Source organism: Nipponia nippon, unplaced genomic scaffold, assembly GCF_047370975.1.
Source record: "Nipponia nippon isolate SJK-2023a ecotype South Korea unplaced genomic scaffold, ASM4737097v1 scaffold_5, whole genome shotgun sequence".
In the NCBI taxonomy this organism is placed as follows: domain Eukaryota; kingdom Metazoa; phylum Chordata; class Aves; order Pelecaniformes; family Threskiornithidae; genus Nipponia; species Nipponia nippon.
The window spans coordinates 95,626,859-95,641,809 of NW_028262369.1; the positions used below are offsets into that span (position 1 = coordinate 95,626,859).

Here is a 14,951-nt window from a genome sequence, read left to right on the forward strand (position 1 = left end):
TTAGAAAGCTCATCTTCTTCACCTGGGTGGATTTACACAACTTACGTAACACAGTTACAGTTATTGGTTTCTTTTCCCATAAGCTTTATTCTTAGAAGCAATTCATGACTCTATTCATTATTTGATACTCATGATTGAAAATATTTAGGGCTTTCATTTGGTCTGTCTCATCTTTCCAGCCTGTACTCAGCATGCAAGAAGTGGCGGCCTGAGATAGACACCATCTTTTTGCAGCATAGCATATATTAATGTTACGGGCCTTTAGAGGGTAAGGGTGAGCCAGGCTGCCCTGTAGTGCAGGTGGGAGGAATTACATGTCTAATTGCAAGGAAGAGTATTTAAGAGCAAGGGAGCACATATGAAGAAGATTGCTGGGAAGAGGGATGAGAGCAAGCCTGGGGCTGGCAGAGAGGCAGGTACATGCGTGTGACTGGGTTGGGGATAGTGGGACTCCTGGGGAAAAGCTGCACAGGTTTTATTTTAACTTAGGAAAACTGGTAATACAACTCTCCTGGTGGTTTTTGCCCTTGCTGTAAGGCAGGCCCTCCTCCAATTTGTGGCTGCCCAAGGACTTTACAGTCAAGGTTGTGTTCACCTTCATCCTGTCCTTGGCTCCTGGGAGTGCAGCTGGGACTCAGTGGGCTGTTGCACACAGGCATTAGCTGCATGTAGATCCTTGGTTACTTGGCTCTGCTCTGCTTTTATCCTCTACTTTTTGCCAGAGGTGCTTTTAAGAAAGAGAGACTTATGAAGAAGCTGCATCAACTAACTATGTTTAAATCAAAAACTCCAAAGGACAAAGATTTTTCTGGAGGAAAGTGCTTAGTTTGCCAAGCAGTGATGAATTTGCCCAAGCAAACCTCTGCAGATACTGCTTCACTGGTGCTTTGTGTTGCCTGCCACTGATCCTGCTGTTACCTTTAAAGATACTTTAAAAAAAGTAGGAAAGCTTTCAAATTGTACACCTACATATTCTGTCATGTTTTTATTTAGCAGAGAAACAGTTCATGGCTGCTTGTTTGTTCTAAAACTTGGTTTAGCTAGATTAATGTAATAAGGGCAGTTTGAATGAATGGAATGTTCCACAAAGTATGCAAGTTTAAGAGTTGCTTAGTTGGTCTGTGTATTGTACAGTAAATTCCCCCAAAATGAATGCCTATACCTTTCTTAACATAGCAGAAGTCTACAGCCACTTGCAGCCTGGCCAGCTGAACTTGGACTTGGTTCATAGTGACAAGGATGAACTTTGCCTCCTCTGTGGAGGTAGGCATACAGAATATAATTCATCATTTTCCAGTGCTCCAAGTACATATTGGCTGAGAAAAGCTAATTATTGGTTTCCCTGTGGTGCTGGAAGAATGCTTAAACCCTTTAAGAGCCCTTTGAAATTCCTGATTAATCCTTTAAAAAAAAAAAAAGTGTGTTTATCCTTTAAATAATTCCAAATTTATTTCTTAATGTATGGGCAAGAACTTGCCAACTGAAATGTGAATATTTCTAGTTTTCTTGCTAGTCCATTTAGTTACAGGTCTGTCACTTAGAAAGACCTTCTGCATCTTGGAGCATTTGGCACAGGATTTCTTCCAAGTTCTCTGCCTTGTTCTTGTAAACTGTGACACTCCACCTGGGGCAGGGGTGAAGAAGAAAGTTTCTCTTCATGGAGAGTCTCCAGGATGCTCCTGGTCACAGTAGCAGGTCTTCTGCAGGTATTAGTAGCTTGTGGCTGCATACATTATTTGTATTAGTTTCTTATTATATGCAATAATAGTTAAGCCATGAGACTGAGGAGACCAGATTTTCAGAGATGCTAGTACCTTCATCAAGTGAAGCCATGAGGTACTAACTGCTTTTGAAGATATGTTCCCTTCATGTAGACACCTGGCTTAGACAGAGGAGGCTGAGCAACATAGTAATTATGATTGTGCTGTTTCATATTGAGTGATGTTTTCCAAGGGCACACTAAAAAAAAAGGTAGAAATATTATAAGCTTTCCATGTTTTTCAGAAAGTTGTATTTTACTGTGGCTTTTACTGGCAGAACCAATGTCTGATCACAAAAAAAGAAAAAAAATTGTTAAAAGTACAGAAGTTTTATGCTGTGAAGTTAAAAATACTGGTGAGGATGGTATTCTGAGAGGTTTGGTGCCTTTTTAGGATAGGTGCCGCTATTTTTCATACTCTCCCTGGGATGTTATTCATTTTAAATATAATGGTATGGGATAACTTGCATTGGCAAATACTGTATTTACAGACTTGGAGTTTGAAGTTTTGTTGTAGGTTTTATTCATAGTTGCAGAATGGTTGCTTGGTCTGGGACACGTGCAAGGTGAGTCAGGTCCCTAAAAGCATAAGGGGAAACAGAGGTGGCTCCATATCGTACAGATTTTTGGGACAGAGCCAGAGTTACAAGCCGTCTTTCCCTCAGTCCAACATGTTCATATTTTCCTCATCACTTGTCAGATGAGTCAGAACTCTGAGGCTTTCTTTTCCTTTTTATAAAGAAGAAAACCTTGAATAAGACAAAGGTGAAATAATCTAATTTAAGAGTGAGGAGAACTGCCTTTATGCAATTCTGCCTCTATTATCACAATTCAGTGTCAGCTATTGACACTCAGTTGAATTGCAACCTTAACACCTATTTAGTTATGGCATACTGTTTATGAACAGAGAAACTCTTCCCACCAATGTTTGTGGCTTAGCATCATGAAAATCTCATTCTGTAACTACACACACAAATACAGCATAAACTAAATAAGCAGGAAAACAGGCTGGGTAGATTTAGGAAGAGTGCATGTAATCTTCCCCAGCATGAGGAGTAACTTCTCCAGCTTTGATTAAGAGAGTGAGGTCGTATGTCTCTCTTGTAGCATCATTGCAATGGCTGCTTGTGACTAAAAGTCAATTGATTAATTTCAAGTCCTCTGACTCCTCAATATCTTTCCAGATATAGAGCACCTTAGGGGGGCTAAATACAACCACCTAAATTCTACCTTTCTTCATCCAGCCAGGTATCCCTAATAGTAACTCCCTGCATTTTTTTAAATCCACATTGATTTTTTTTTTCTCTCTGTAACTTCCTTTCATTGCCTTGACATGCTTAAAGTAGAGTTGCTTCCCCCCCTTCTTGCATTGCTTTCCCCATTTCTAAGATTCTGGTGCTTTTGCCCCTACTTGTTACGTTTCTGAGGTCAGAGTGTAGCATGGCAGTGCATTACTACTTTTTATTATATTTATTGGAGGCACTGTAGACACAGCACAGTATTATAGAGATGCCCAACAGCAACCTGATATTAAAGTAAAGTAGTTTTCCCCAGTGTGAACACCTATTGTGTGAGAAATAATCGACTCTAGGCTTAAACAGAGCATCCAAAGTCTCCTCCCATGGCAGTGGTGAGCCTGGTGTTTTGTGAAGTGGTTTCTCTATTTCTTTAGATTTGTTTTTAATCCATGTATTAAAAGTCTGTGCAGGCTCTTTTTTTAGATAGAGGAATTGTAACCCCAAGAATTTTTAACCAAGATGTTAATCTGTTTTCCAGGAGTGCAAAAAAGGGGTGGTGTTTTAATGAAATTTCTGCCAGAGTAATGACAGGTATGATTGGGGATGTAAGCTAAATTTTGCTGACTGTCCAAATATGTGTTATTCAGTGTTGGGTTCAAAATATCATGTGAACTTGCAGGTTGCAAAAGGTGATTCTTCCTGTCTTGGTTTTCAACTGGCTGACAATAAAAAATGTGTCCTTATTCATGTCCACTTTGCAAAATGATTGTACCTGTTTTTACCAGTATGTGGCTTCTTGAGGAGCTCAGGTTAGTGCATCCTAGTGCAGGTTAGTTAGCTCAGACAGTGCATCCACTGAAAGGGTCAAGAATTCACTGCACTCCCCTACTGCCCCATTTTCTTCTCTTGTACCTGCTCTAGGCTAGCTTAGGTCACTGATACAAAGAAATATCACCTGGTTTTGGTGGGATTGGTTTTTGACTCATTTATCTTGTCAGTCTTGCTGACTATGTAACAACCCAGAATAAGGAAAGCACTAAATGTATCCAGTGGGAAGAGTTGGACTAACATGCACAGCCATGAAATGGCATGTTCAGAAATGCATTCTTCTTTTCCATGTGTGTGTTTGAGTTTTTTCCTAGACTTAATTACTCTAACTATCCACATTGGTCTAAACTTGGAAAATTCATAAGCTACTCTTTTTGAAAACATTCACTTCTCGGATAGAATTTAACTCCTTGATCTGTTTTGTTTCTTTTATTAGTGCATTTGGAGTAGTTCTCCTATTTCTTAGACTTAAGGAAGGACCTCTTTCCTTAAAAAAAGTCCATAAAATATGAGTCTTCCTTGGCAGCATTTCATATGGACAACTCCTAATGCTATCAGAAAAGACAACTGATTGCAGCTGTCACTTTCAAAAGTGTAAGAAAAAGGCAAAAAGATATGGAGTTAAGAGTTACTTCTTATGTTTTAAAAGCTGCTATATAATAATGTAATGTGGTGAGACAGTTTGAAAGCAGTGTTTAGCAAGGGTACTCTTTTGTCCCACAACACTTCACAGTAATTGTGTATGGAGAACTTCGTGCAGAGCCCTTAATGTTAGCTCTCAGTTTCTTTTCTCTGTGGGCTTTTAAATTTAAGGTATTTCTTTTCAACAAGAAACTATTCAATATCTGTTGATGTATTGCACATTCCCTTACCTGTGTGTAAATGCAGATAAAACCATGGAAGGAGGAGGGGGGCCAAACAGGTAAGAGTTCCTACTCAGTATCATTGACAACCCCCAAAAGATTAGTTTTCTAGAAAGATCCACAAGAAGATAGGGGTTACCGCTGAAGGGTCAAACAGTTTATCAGGAGTGGTATTATCTAGTTTGACTCTAAGAAAATACAGTGAGGGGGAATTTGCAGAAGAGATACAGGAGGAACCTGTGTGAGTATCTGTGAAACTGCACAGGGAAAACCACTCCTTGCCCTTTTTAGTCAGTCTCTGACTAATAAAAGCACCACCTTTTCAGAAGAACAAAGTTCTCTCTGAGCATGCTGGTAACATGAGCTGCTTGGTAATGGTTTATTTGCTTCTTGTTAACATAACTTCAGGGGCAATAAGTCCTTGTAAAAATGTATGCAGTGCAGCAAATGGAAAAGAAAGCATGGACCTGACTTGGTGACACAGATGCTTATTTCCAATACTCTACTTGTTCTCCATGGAGAATAGTTTATCAATTATGTCAAGATAGGCTTGAAATGCCCCCACAAGGCTACAAGTACATGCCACTAGTATGCTCAGTGAACCAAGCCTGGATGTTTGACTAGTAACTGGGATATAAGAGAAAGTTTTGATAGTCAGACCAACTTTTTGTGATTCAGTGCTGACTTATATCAAGTCTATTTGCATATGCCTAATTACTTAGTTGACAACCACAGTAACCAAGCAGAAAGCGCAAATTAATTAGACCAGCCAGTTGATAAACTAACTCTTCTAGCAGAAACTCATATGTGTATAAAAGCAGTGTAGCTGTGTCACTAGCTATTAGCCAATAGAAATGTGCACGCTTTCCTTGACTTTATAATAAAGCATATGTTTCATGTTAGAGCTACATGATGAAATGGCTTGCTTAAAATCTGAGCCACCTATTTGTCTGTTTTTGATAACTTGAGTCTTTGGAGATGAGCTCGGCGTTCTACATAAATCCATTCTGTATCAAGAATGGATAGCTTGTATACATGCTTGTAGGCTGTACTACTGCATGATACCACTATGATTTGAATATACAAATGCATGAAGTTGGGGTTTTTTGGTTTGTATAAAATACCCTAATAATACTCCAGAGTTTGCTTAAGGATTTCTTGTTCCTCTTCTCTAGTTTTATTCTTGATGTGTTTACTACAGACAGTTACTAGATTTGACCTGTATATGTATTTTTATTTGGAATCCCATTTTGGTCTACCCCAAATGCTGTTAGCATAAAAAGATCCCCAGAGCCCGCTAGTGTGGCTCATGGCATGTAAATCAGCAAACACTACCATTCTGTCAAAAACTCTTAGTATCTTACCACCATAAACTTTGTTACACATGCTAGGATTCTTACAACAATTAAATTCTCTGGTTTGGTAACATCCAGACAAGGGTTATACATCAGCCATTTTTCCCAAAGTGGTTAATCAAGAATTATTATATAAATGTGTTAAAAGTTTATAGATTTCTAAAGTATGATTGTCTGCTTGCATATAAATATGTTCTGTGTCCCTGGCTGACTGGAAACATTCAGCACTTAGGTTTGTGTATGGTGTTAACAGATGAGAAAGAGCCTTTTATGGCTCAATGGGTTTCCAGTTTTCCAGCCACTTAAACATAAAAAATAATGGACTGCCGAAGTGAATTTTATATTTCAAAATAGGTGAAGTTTTGAAGGAAAAATACCTTTCTGAACAAGTCCAAGCGTAGAACAGATGAGATGTGAGTGAATCCCCAAGCAAACAGTAAATCTGGCTGAGGGTGATATCCCCCAACCCAAAACTTGTGCCTGTGAAAACAAGCCTGGGGATATGGATGTGGATTAAAACTAGGTTTCTGCCTACTTAGATTAACTATGAGTCTAAAGCTTGCCTGCTAGATTCAGAACAGAAAAGGTCTTTTCTGCTTAACCTTGGAGTAAGTGTATTAAATGAGACTTGCTGTGTTCCCCATTTGCATCCTTCTAAGCCTTTGGTTTTGTTTGGACTTTGAACAAGTGTGTTTTCATTTATCCAAGCCTTGTTAAGGTAGAAACAAATAAATTCTGGAGTGTTCAGATATTCTGATATTGAGGAACAAAATATCTGAGGCCAGTGTGTAGCTATAGGATTTGTAAGAGATCCTTCTCAATGTGAGGATGCTTCAGGAGCTGGTATCACAAACATGGGAGTGCAATAAGCAGTTCCCAGTGACTGGTGTTTAGCCATTTACACTCAACAGCATCAAGGTAGTAGGGAAAAATGCTTGAGCTCTGAGCTTCCCAAGGGGCTTTGGAAAACCTTCTTCAATTGCTGAGCTAATTGCTGGCAAACGTGCCACACAGCCACTCTTCTAGAGCCGTAAATTTATGTAATCTACTTAGAAAAAAACACTTTATTGAGGAATTTGTCAGGGATGACTGTAGAGCGTTGTTTTCAGCTATAACATGTTCTCAGTTGCTGCAGGCATTTCTGCTTGCTACAAAATTTTTAGATTAAATGATTTTTATGTCTGTTTCAGCTCAGGTAATACAGCCATGGTGCAAATTTGTAAGGCTGGACTGGTCATCTACTGAGCTCCTCAAGAGATGCTTATGCTGGAGCCTATGAATGTATTTAATTACCGTAAAATACGGTGAGTGTTGGCTAGTATTATCTCGATGTTCAACATCTTGGAGATAGCAGTAGAAGCAGAGTATACCAGAGAATGCTTTGGAGGGAAAAAATCTTGTTTGTTAGCAGTAAAACGTGTTAGGGAATTGTAAGAAGCATAGGTAACTTGGGCTTGAACTTTACAATGGCAGCTTTCACTATATGACTATAACTTGCTAGAATAAGTACATGACTCTTTCACTGTCCAGTCTGGATTTTGCTTTATAACCACTGTTCTTCTACTTAAGAGCAGTTAACAATTATTATTTCTCAGTGGTTGGTTGTTAAACATTCACAAAATTGAGCTGATGTAATGATGAACCATATCTATGTATTTTATATATATTTCATTTCACGCAAGAGGAGAGAGAAAAAACACTGGACAGAGTATCAAGCAGGCAAATATAACAGAATGGAAGAAATATGAAATGGCTTTGATAGCTCCTTGCCTAACAGATGTACACCATCATACACTGAGTGCTGGTATCTGAACAACTGTATGATTTATGTATTGTGGAACAGTATATGATTGAAAGTTTTCATGAGCCCATCTTAAAATCTTTTTGGTCTTTCTTTTCCTTGATGTAACTTTAAGAAAATATCCTGACAGCATGTAGTACCTTTTGACATATGACTAGCTAAACAATACAGCCATCAAAAAGAAAAAGATGTTAAATGGATGATGTGAAAAATGATTCTGGAGACTTGTAATGTGCTCGTTTAAATTGGGTCAGCCCATTATGACTCGTAAATTCAAAGCAACCCACAAGCTTTGACTTCTCAGGAAACAAAAACTTGAACTGAAATAAGCATAGGATGCATACTGAATAATTTATCTTTATCTACATAATTTTCCCTGTCCAAATAATTTAACAATTTAAAGGCCACGCTTATATTGCTGTTTTTAGGATGTCATCAGATTTTTTCACTTGGTATACCAGTTAACCTGCTGTGCTTTTGATGAGTTTATCCCAATAATTTATATACATGTCTATAAAAATGGATTTAGCCATGTTTACTGCTGTGCGTTTCCCACTCAGGTAGCTATTATAAAATTGGAGGTAGTTCAGCATTTTTGTGAACCTACCAAATATTACCATTATTATCAACTTGTCTATAGTGTCTATGACCTTATAGCAAGCACTGTACAAACACAGAGCAAAACCCCCACCAAAATCTAGTTACTGTTCCAAAGTGCTTCACAGCAGATGAATTATGAAGAGTTGTAAAGAGGAAAAATTAAATACCTTTACAGGTATTTCTAAAGTGTTCCTCCCAAGAGTAAAAGATAGCATGAAGATGATTGGCTTTCATCACTCAGGTTTTTCAAACAATGTTGTAGAGTGAATAGGGAAAGACTGAGCTCTTGATATGGCAGGAGGGATGTTAGAGCAGATGTTATTTTGCTGAGGGCTGTGAAAGTAAATAAACAACTTGTTTGGTGCTTTTAGGGAGGGCAGTGAGTAGAGGGATGCATAGAGAGGAGCAGTGTAGTCAGCATGATGGGTTAGTAAAATGCTCTTTACATCAGAATTATGAATGTAGATCAGTAGAGCAGGATTGCTTTTGGGGCTGCAGGAAAGCGGTACTGTACCTGAGGCCAAAAAGCTGGGAGCCTGGCCAATGACTTAAGGCAAGAGGAAAAGTTGCATTCCCAAAATATCTTGTAGATTAGTTCTGTGTAACTTAAAGCGAAACAGTTATAAATAACCTTATCTTCCCAAACATCTTTTGAAAATTAAACGCTGAAAAGAAAGAGTCCTTCTAACATGTAGAGTGGGCTCTCTGCCTCTGTATAAATCAGCTACGGTGCCATTGCTCAGCAGTTCCCATTTCTGCCAAGCGCCCCTGCCATCTGCAATGGGCAGTAAAATGATTGGTTATGCTTCATAAATCACCCTTTTTACTCTTTAAAACTGTTTTTAACCAGTTTGCTGATACTGTTAGTGAACAAAGACCATAATCGGCAAAGTAAATCAAATACAAAGTGGTACTTGATACTTGCCGTACTTTCTATTGAGAAACAATGCAATGAAGTCACCTCTTCTTTATATGCATGATAGATAGGAATTCAGATTTTCAGATTTATCACCTATTTTGGAAGTTTATAACTGTACCATTATTATTAATAGGTAATGGCTTATATTGTGAATGCACAGGATTTCTTAAGAAATCAGAAAACTGATGGAAGTAAAAGATGTGCTAAAAATGAGAAGTTAGAAATAGCACTGGCAACTGGTATAGGAGAAAGGACTATGAGTATAGCTCAATTTGGATAGTAAGCGTTGTTTTTACAAGGACTATCTAAATCAAAATACAAAGATCTTAGCCCAAGGGGCAGAGTTGTTGGGGTAATTCAATACTGGTGTAGCTTAACAGTTGACAGAAACTTCAGAAAATATTCAATGCTAGTTCTGTTCGGGAAGAAAGGATATTTGTCCAATCACTATATCATAATGCAATTTTTTCCTTTTGTTTCCTAAATAGGATATCACTACAGGAATACTGTGGGTGTAGCAATCAAAAGGATGACTCTTTCCTTGAGGAACACGATGGCTTGATATCTTAGCTAGTTCTGTATGTTTTCAAACAGTATTTAACTTCTAGTTATCTAAGCCTACTGATTTGCAATAGATAAAAGGAAACATTTAACATCTAAATGAAATGCTTACAAAACAACAACAAAAAATAATTCCAGCAGTAAACGAATCCAAGACACTATATTTCTACTTTAGAGTGAGATTAGGAAAATATCAGTTTAATGAAATACCACAACTAGAGTGCTCAAAAGTACCCTCACTTAGAATCAGTGTGTTGTCTGTAACCCCCACTGACACTTCAGCTGCAAACATTTCTCAAAGTGGGTAAGGAGCTGATTAACAGTGCAAGTTTATAGAGACAAACTCATGTCAATTAAGCCCCAGGAGGGACCATCAATTAGTGTCAGTCAGGAAACCCTTTTACCACTTAAATTAACATAATGAAAAATGGTACTCAGTCATTCAAGGTTCAAGAAACTTTTGCCATCCAAGAATACATTATTTTGCAACAAAAATCTTGCAGCCACAACAAATACTTATTCTTGCAAAATACTCATATGAAGAATCACCTTTCTCTTTTTTTTGGTGGAGAACTACTGTTTTCCTAAATGATTTTTCATTTTTATTAATGATTTAAGACAGTGTTCCAGAAACCTTGGCCGTGTTCTGTTTTAGTTTTGTACTTGGTTCTGCAAGGTGTAATTAGGTTGTGGAAGTCACTGTGGTGTTAGGATTAAAGCAAATAACCTGGCAAGATGAAAAAAGGAGCAATTAGACCAAATCCTTAGCACCTGCATTTAACTGGATTACAATTCAAAGTTTTAAGGCTCTTTAGTATAAACAATAAAAAAATAAGTTGTGCTTCATTGGTCATCCTCCCAATTTCTGACTCTTGTCAATCGGCTGGAAAACTGATGATCAGTTTTGGATAGGAAGATACCTGATAAGGATTTTATCTGTTCTGATGCAACAAGACCAGCCAAGTGTTTTGAAGATTTTGAGAAGTCCATGATATATTTTAAATTTATGTGCAGTATTGTGAGACTTGGCTGTCAAATTCAGATTCTCCCCTACAAATCACATACACTAGGGGATGGCTTTAAAAATCAGATGATTGCCAAACAAGCAGTGAGGATTGATTTGCGTTTTCTTTCCATACAGCCATCACATGAAACCTTGGCAATGTTGTATGAAATTAGTCCCACAGTGACAGTGATGAGAGGTGAGAAGTGCAGGAGGAACAAGGACCTTTTAAAGTGCAAGTGTTACTGACCATCACCTTCTAGTGAGTGGCTCTGAGGTACCTAGCCTATCTGCAGGACTGCAATATATGCGAAACTTTACTTTTTTTTTTTTTCAAAAAGGCCTTTTTGTTACAAAGTTAGCCTTGAAAGCATATATCATTGTATACTGATCGCTGAGACTACAAGGATTTTCTTTTTCTAGGGCAGATATTATGTTTTCTGTTTCTTTGGGGACACTTTATTTTTAGAATATCTATCATTTTATTGAACTGTATTGCACTGAAAATGTTTACCTTATGTATATTGCATTCTATGCTGCAGCCTGTGGCTAAGACACATATTAGCAAGCATATTGCTATTGATTTTGCTTTGTCCCCTTTTTTCCATGCGCATATGAAGTTGAAATATTTGTTTGCGATCTGTCCCTTACAGAGATCTGTTTGTTACTTCTGTGATTTGTGAAAACTTATTGTGCTGTTGAGGCATGGAACAGAGTGATTTTTATTATGAGACCATTTGACTTCAGTGAGCTGCAGAGTCTCAGCGACTGTTGAGGTGTGATGATTTGGTACAAAAGAAAATAGCTAAATCTGTGGTATGTGAGCTAGTTCGAGTAAGAAAGTGGTCACTATATATGCTGTATCCTTTGCCTCTTAGTTTCTGGCCCCAGAGTGGAATCCAGATATCCCAAACTTTGCATTGAGGTCCCCTATAGAGCAAAGGGCAGAGAGTACACATGCAGCCCCAAACACTCCTATTGTGAAAGGGAAGCTCCTCACCAGGAGATGGTAAGCAGATTTTTGCCTGCCTGGATATCTGCTTTTCTGTAACTTTTGCACCCAAGATGTCCAAGCCTGTGTTTATGATAAGAGTATATGTGCATTTAAAACCCTGTCTCAGCAGTGGTACCTGCACTTACAGAAGGGAGTGGAGCAGAGCAGTGTTTCCCTGTGCCCAGGTCCTGGGTGGCAGGTTAGGTGACACCTAGCCCCTGTGATCAGCCCGCAAGCCATCCAAGCTAATGCTTGTTTCCTCTGGTTCTCAGTGCCTGCAGCCATGTAAACATGGTATTAATGTAACACTCGTAAAAATGTTAACAAATCTAGTATTTTCTGCACAGCTGTTCCACTATGAAGGTTATTAAGTATTATGCAGCTATCATCAGAATGTTTTTTAATTAGCTTCTTCAGCACTGTATTTAATTACAAGCACTTAGCCACAGGGAATGTTTACATCTCGTAACCTCCAAATGAGAGAATACACAAGCTATAACGCGACATGGCAATCTACATATGTGTGAAATGGCATGAAAGGCTAAAAGTTTTTTCACATCGAGAGCTGTGTTAATGTCATACATCACAAAGCAAGACCTGAAGAAATGTTGTTGAAGAACTTCTAATGTGAGGTGCCCAAGCTCCATATGTGATTGAATTGCAGCATATATTTGTCTCAAATTCCTTTCAGGAAATCATAGGCAATAGTAGACTAACTTTGATTCCTATTTATTGCTAGGTAAAAATTATATTCATGTTAGAGCACAAAATTCCTATTTCTTTCAATCCTTTAAGCACTTTTTTGTCACAGTATTGTTTGGTGGATGATGACCCTTTAACTTGTGTGGTACAAAAAATAGACAGTCTTTTGACAGCTTAGTATTGAGGCTGCAATGGAAGGTCAATAACAAAATCTGGCAGGTATTATCTCAATAAAGGAGCAGAGGATAATGTTCACTGTATGATCCTGACTGTGCAATATAATATGAAAATTTCTCCTTCCAAGCTATATAGGAGAATCTATTTTCTTTTAGAAAATGTGACTCTCCCTGTTCCAGTGTGGCTTTGAGATCTGTAAGAAAAGTAACTAGAGTATATAGGTGTGTGTGCCAATGATTAAGGTATATAATATTTTCCCCATATGTGAGAGAGAATGTAAAAGTGACTTCTTACCTGTTCTCCTCTTACTAAGTGTTTCTTCCCCTTGACTTGTGCAGGGTTCCCAAAAGTTTAAGAACACCATTGGCCATAATTTGAGTCTATTTTTACCAAGATAATACCTGTTTTATGGTAGGAGGTAAATATGCTTTTAAAAAAATTCATAAAACCCACACTGATTATGTCTCAGTTTGAAACTTCCCATTTTAACTGGTAGTTGTGGAAGGGACTTCAGAAATGTACAGCCTTTCTGAGAGGGCTCTGGGGCAGCAGCCAGGTATAGCACTGATTATGCAGGAGTCTGAAATATATTGGCTAGGCAAATAAAGTGAGGGTTTTCTCATTTTGTTCATGGCTTAAGATCTGCAGTGTTTTATTGGAGTCATTAGTCACAATTTAGTGAGCTCAGGTGAAAAAGTGAATGTGGAAAGTGCTCACTTCAGGTTGTGTTTCCCAAAGCCAGCATTCAGGGGGCCACATGTGTCTTGCATGGGGGGGTGGCAGCAATAGGAGGAAAAGCACTTCCATGGAAGTGATTTCTCATCCCCAGAAGGCATTTTCACCTACACTGACAGCTATTAGACAGGGTGTCTTTGAAGCAGCAGAAACAAGTAATCTTCTCGGCAGTCCTATTTGTCTGTAAAAAGGTGTGTTGTCTCTGCTTCTCCGAAGCCCTAAGCATCAAGTCTGGAAGCTGTGTTGTGGTGGACATGTTCTCCTCATTCACCTAGATGCTGTTTCAGGGTATTTTCAATACAAATAGAGTTCATGACACCTTAACTCCTAGACTCCCTTTTCAAGGCAAAAAAACCTCAAAAGGACTTCTTGCATACATGTGGATTTTCAGAGTTGCTTGGGAAAGATGTTTTACCAGCATTCATTAAGTGCCTTGGTGGCACTTGCCCCCAGATTCCCCTAGGTAAAGCAGCTTGACTGCTCTTTTTGCATCCAAGCTTAACAATAACAATGAGCACAACTTCAAAAACTTACCAAACCATTAACCACTTTCATTACACTCAATTCATTTCACATGCATTTCAGTACCACTTGAACTTATTGGTCCTCTGAGATGTTGACACTTTGAGAGCACATTTATTCAGATGGAAAGTGTCCTTAGATGTAGCTATTTAACCAGTTACCATTGTTGGCCATATGAGACCTTCTCAAACAAAATGGAAGCTGTTTGTCTCCTTTGAAGGATGCTGTTGCTCATTCTTCAGCGTCTGTACTCAAATGAACCTATTTTGCTCACTTTCCTGCAATGACCAGTAGTTGTATCCCACTCTTGCTCTTTTCTGCCTCTGTCCCTAATAATGAAGGGGGATTTGGAGGCTATTTTCTCTTTATCTGCTTGTAGGTTGCAGAATTTGTTTAGTTTCCCTTTCTTTGTATTCCCTAATGAAAAATACACTTAAGATCCTGTGATATGCAGTAATTCTCAAAAGTTACTAATGGTTACGGTTGCTTAGCTGCTTCCACTGAGATAAGGAATTTAATGACAAATATTAAATACCTTTAGTGTGTCAAACCACTATCAGAAGTGAGGTTGTATTTTGGATAACATTGCTGGTCTCTGCTACCTGTAGTAAATGAAACACATTGAACTTCTGGCTCTTAGGTAAGGAAGTTGCCTCACCATGTTGTTGTTCTCCTGTATTCCAGAGTGTGAATGTGCTGGTACATATAGTTTTCTTATTTTATGGTGTCTTTGCGCAAAAGCATTGAAATCTGTTCATCGTGAGCCTGGCCGTCGTTCCCTCTACACTGGACAATGTGAATCTCTCTAACACTGACATACATTTTTACTACTACCCTATGTGGTGTTTGCATGTTGGGATAGTTATGTTTATTGAATGAGTATCTGAGAAGTCC

General features: G+C 38.3%; 1 long non-coding RNA gene across 3 annotated transcripts in view; it reads left to right on the forward strand.

Moving 5' to 3' along the window:
- Positions 1 to 382: 382 nt before the first annotated feature.
- LOC148052394 (uncharacterized) overlaps positions 383 to 14,951 on the forward strand; it is a 48,939-nt gene continuing 34,370 nt past the window's right edge. For 2 of the 3 annotated variants that reach the window (XR_015699180.1, XR_015699179.1), the window contains exons 1-2: positions 383 to 416; positions 3,536 to 3,588. This is a non-coding gene — a long non-coding RNA (uncharacterized LOC148052394). The remainder of the gene's footprint in view (positions 417 to 3,535; positions 3,589 to 14,951) is intronic. The other variant, XR_015699181.1, reaches the window with a different exon arrangement.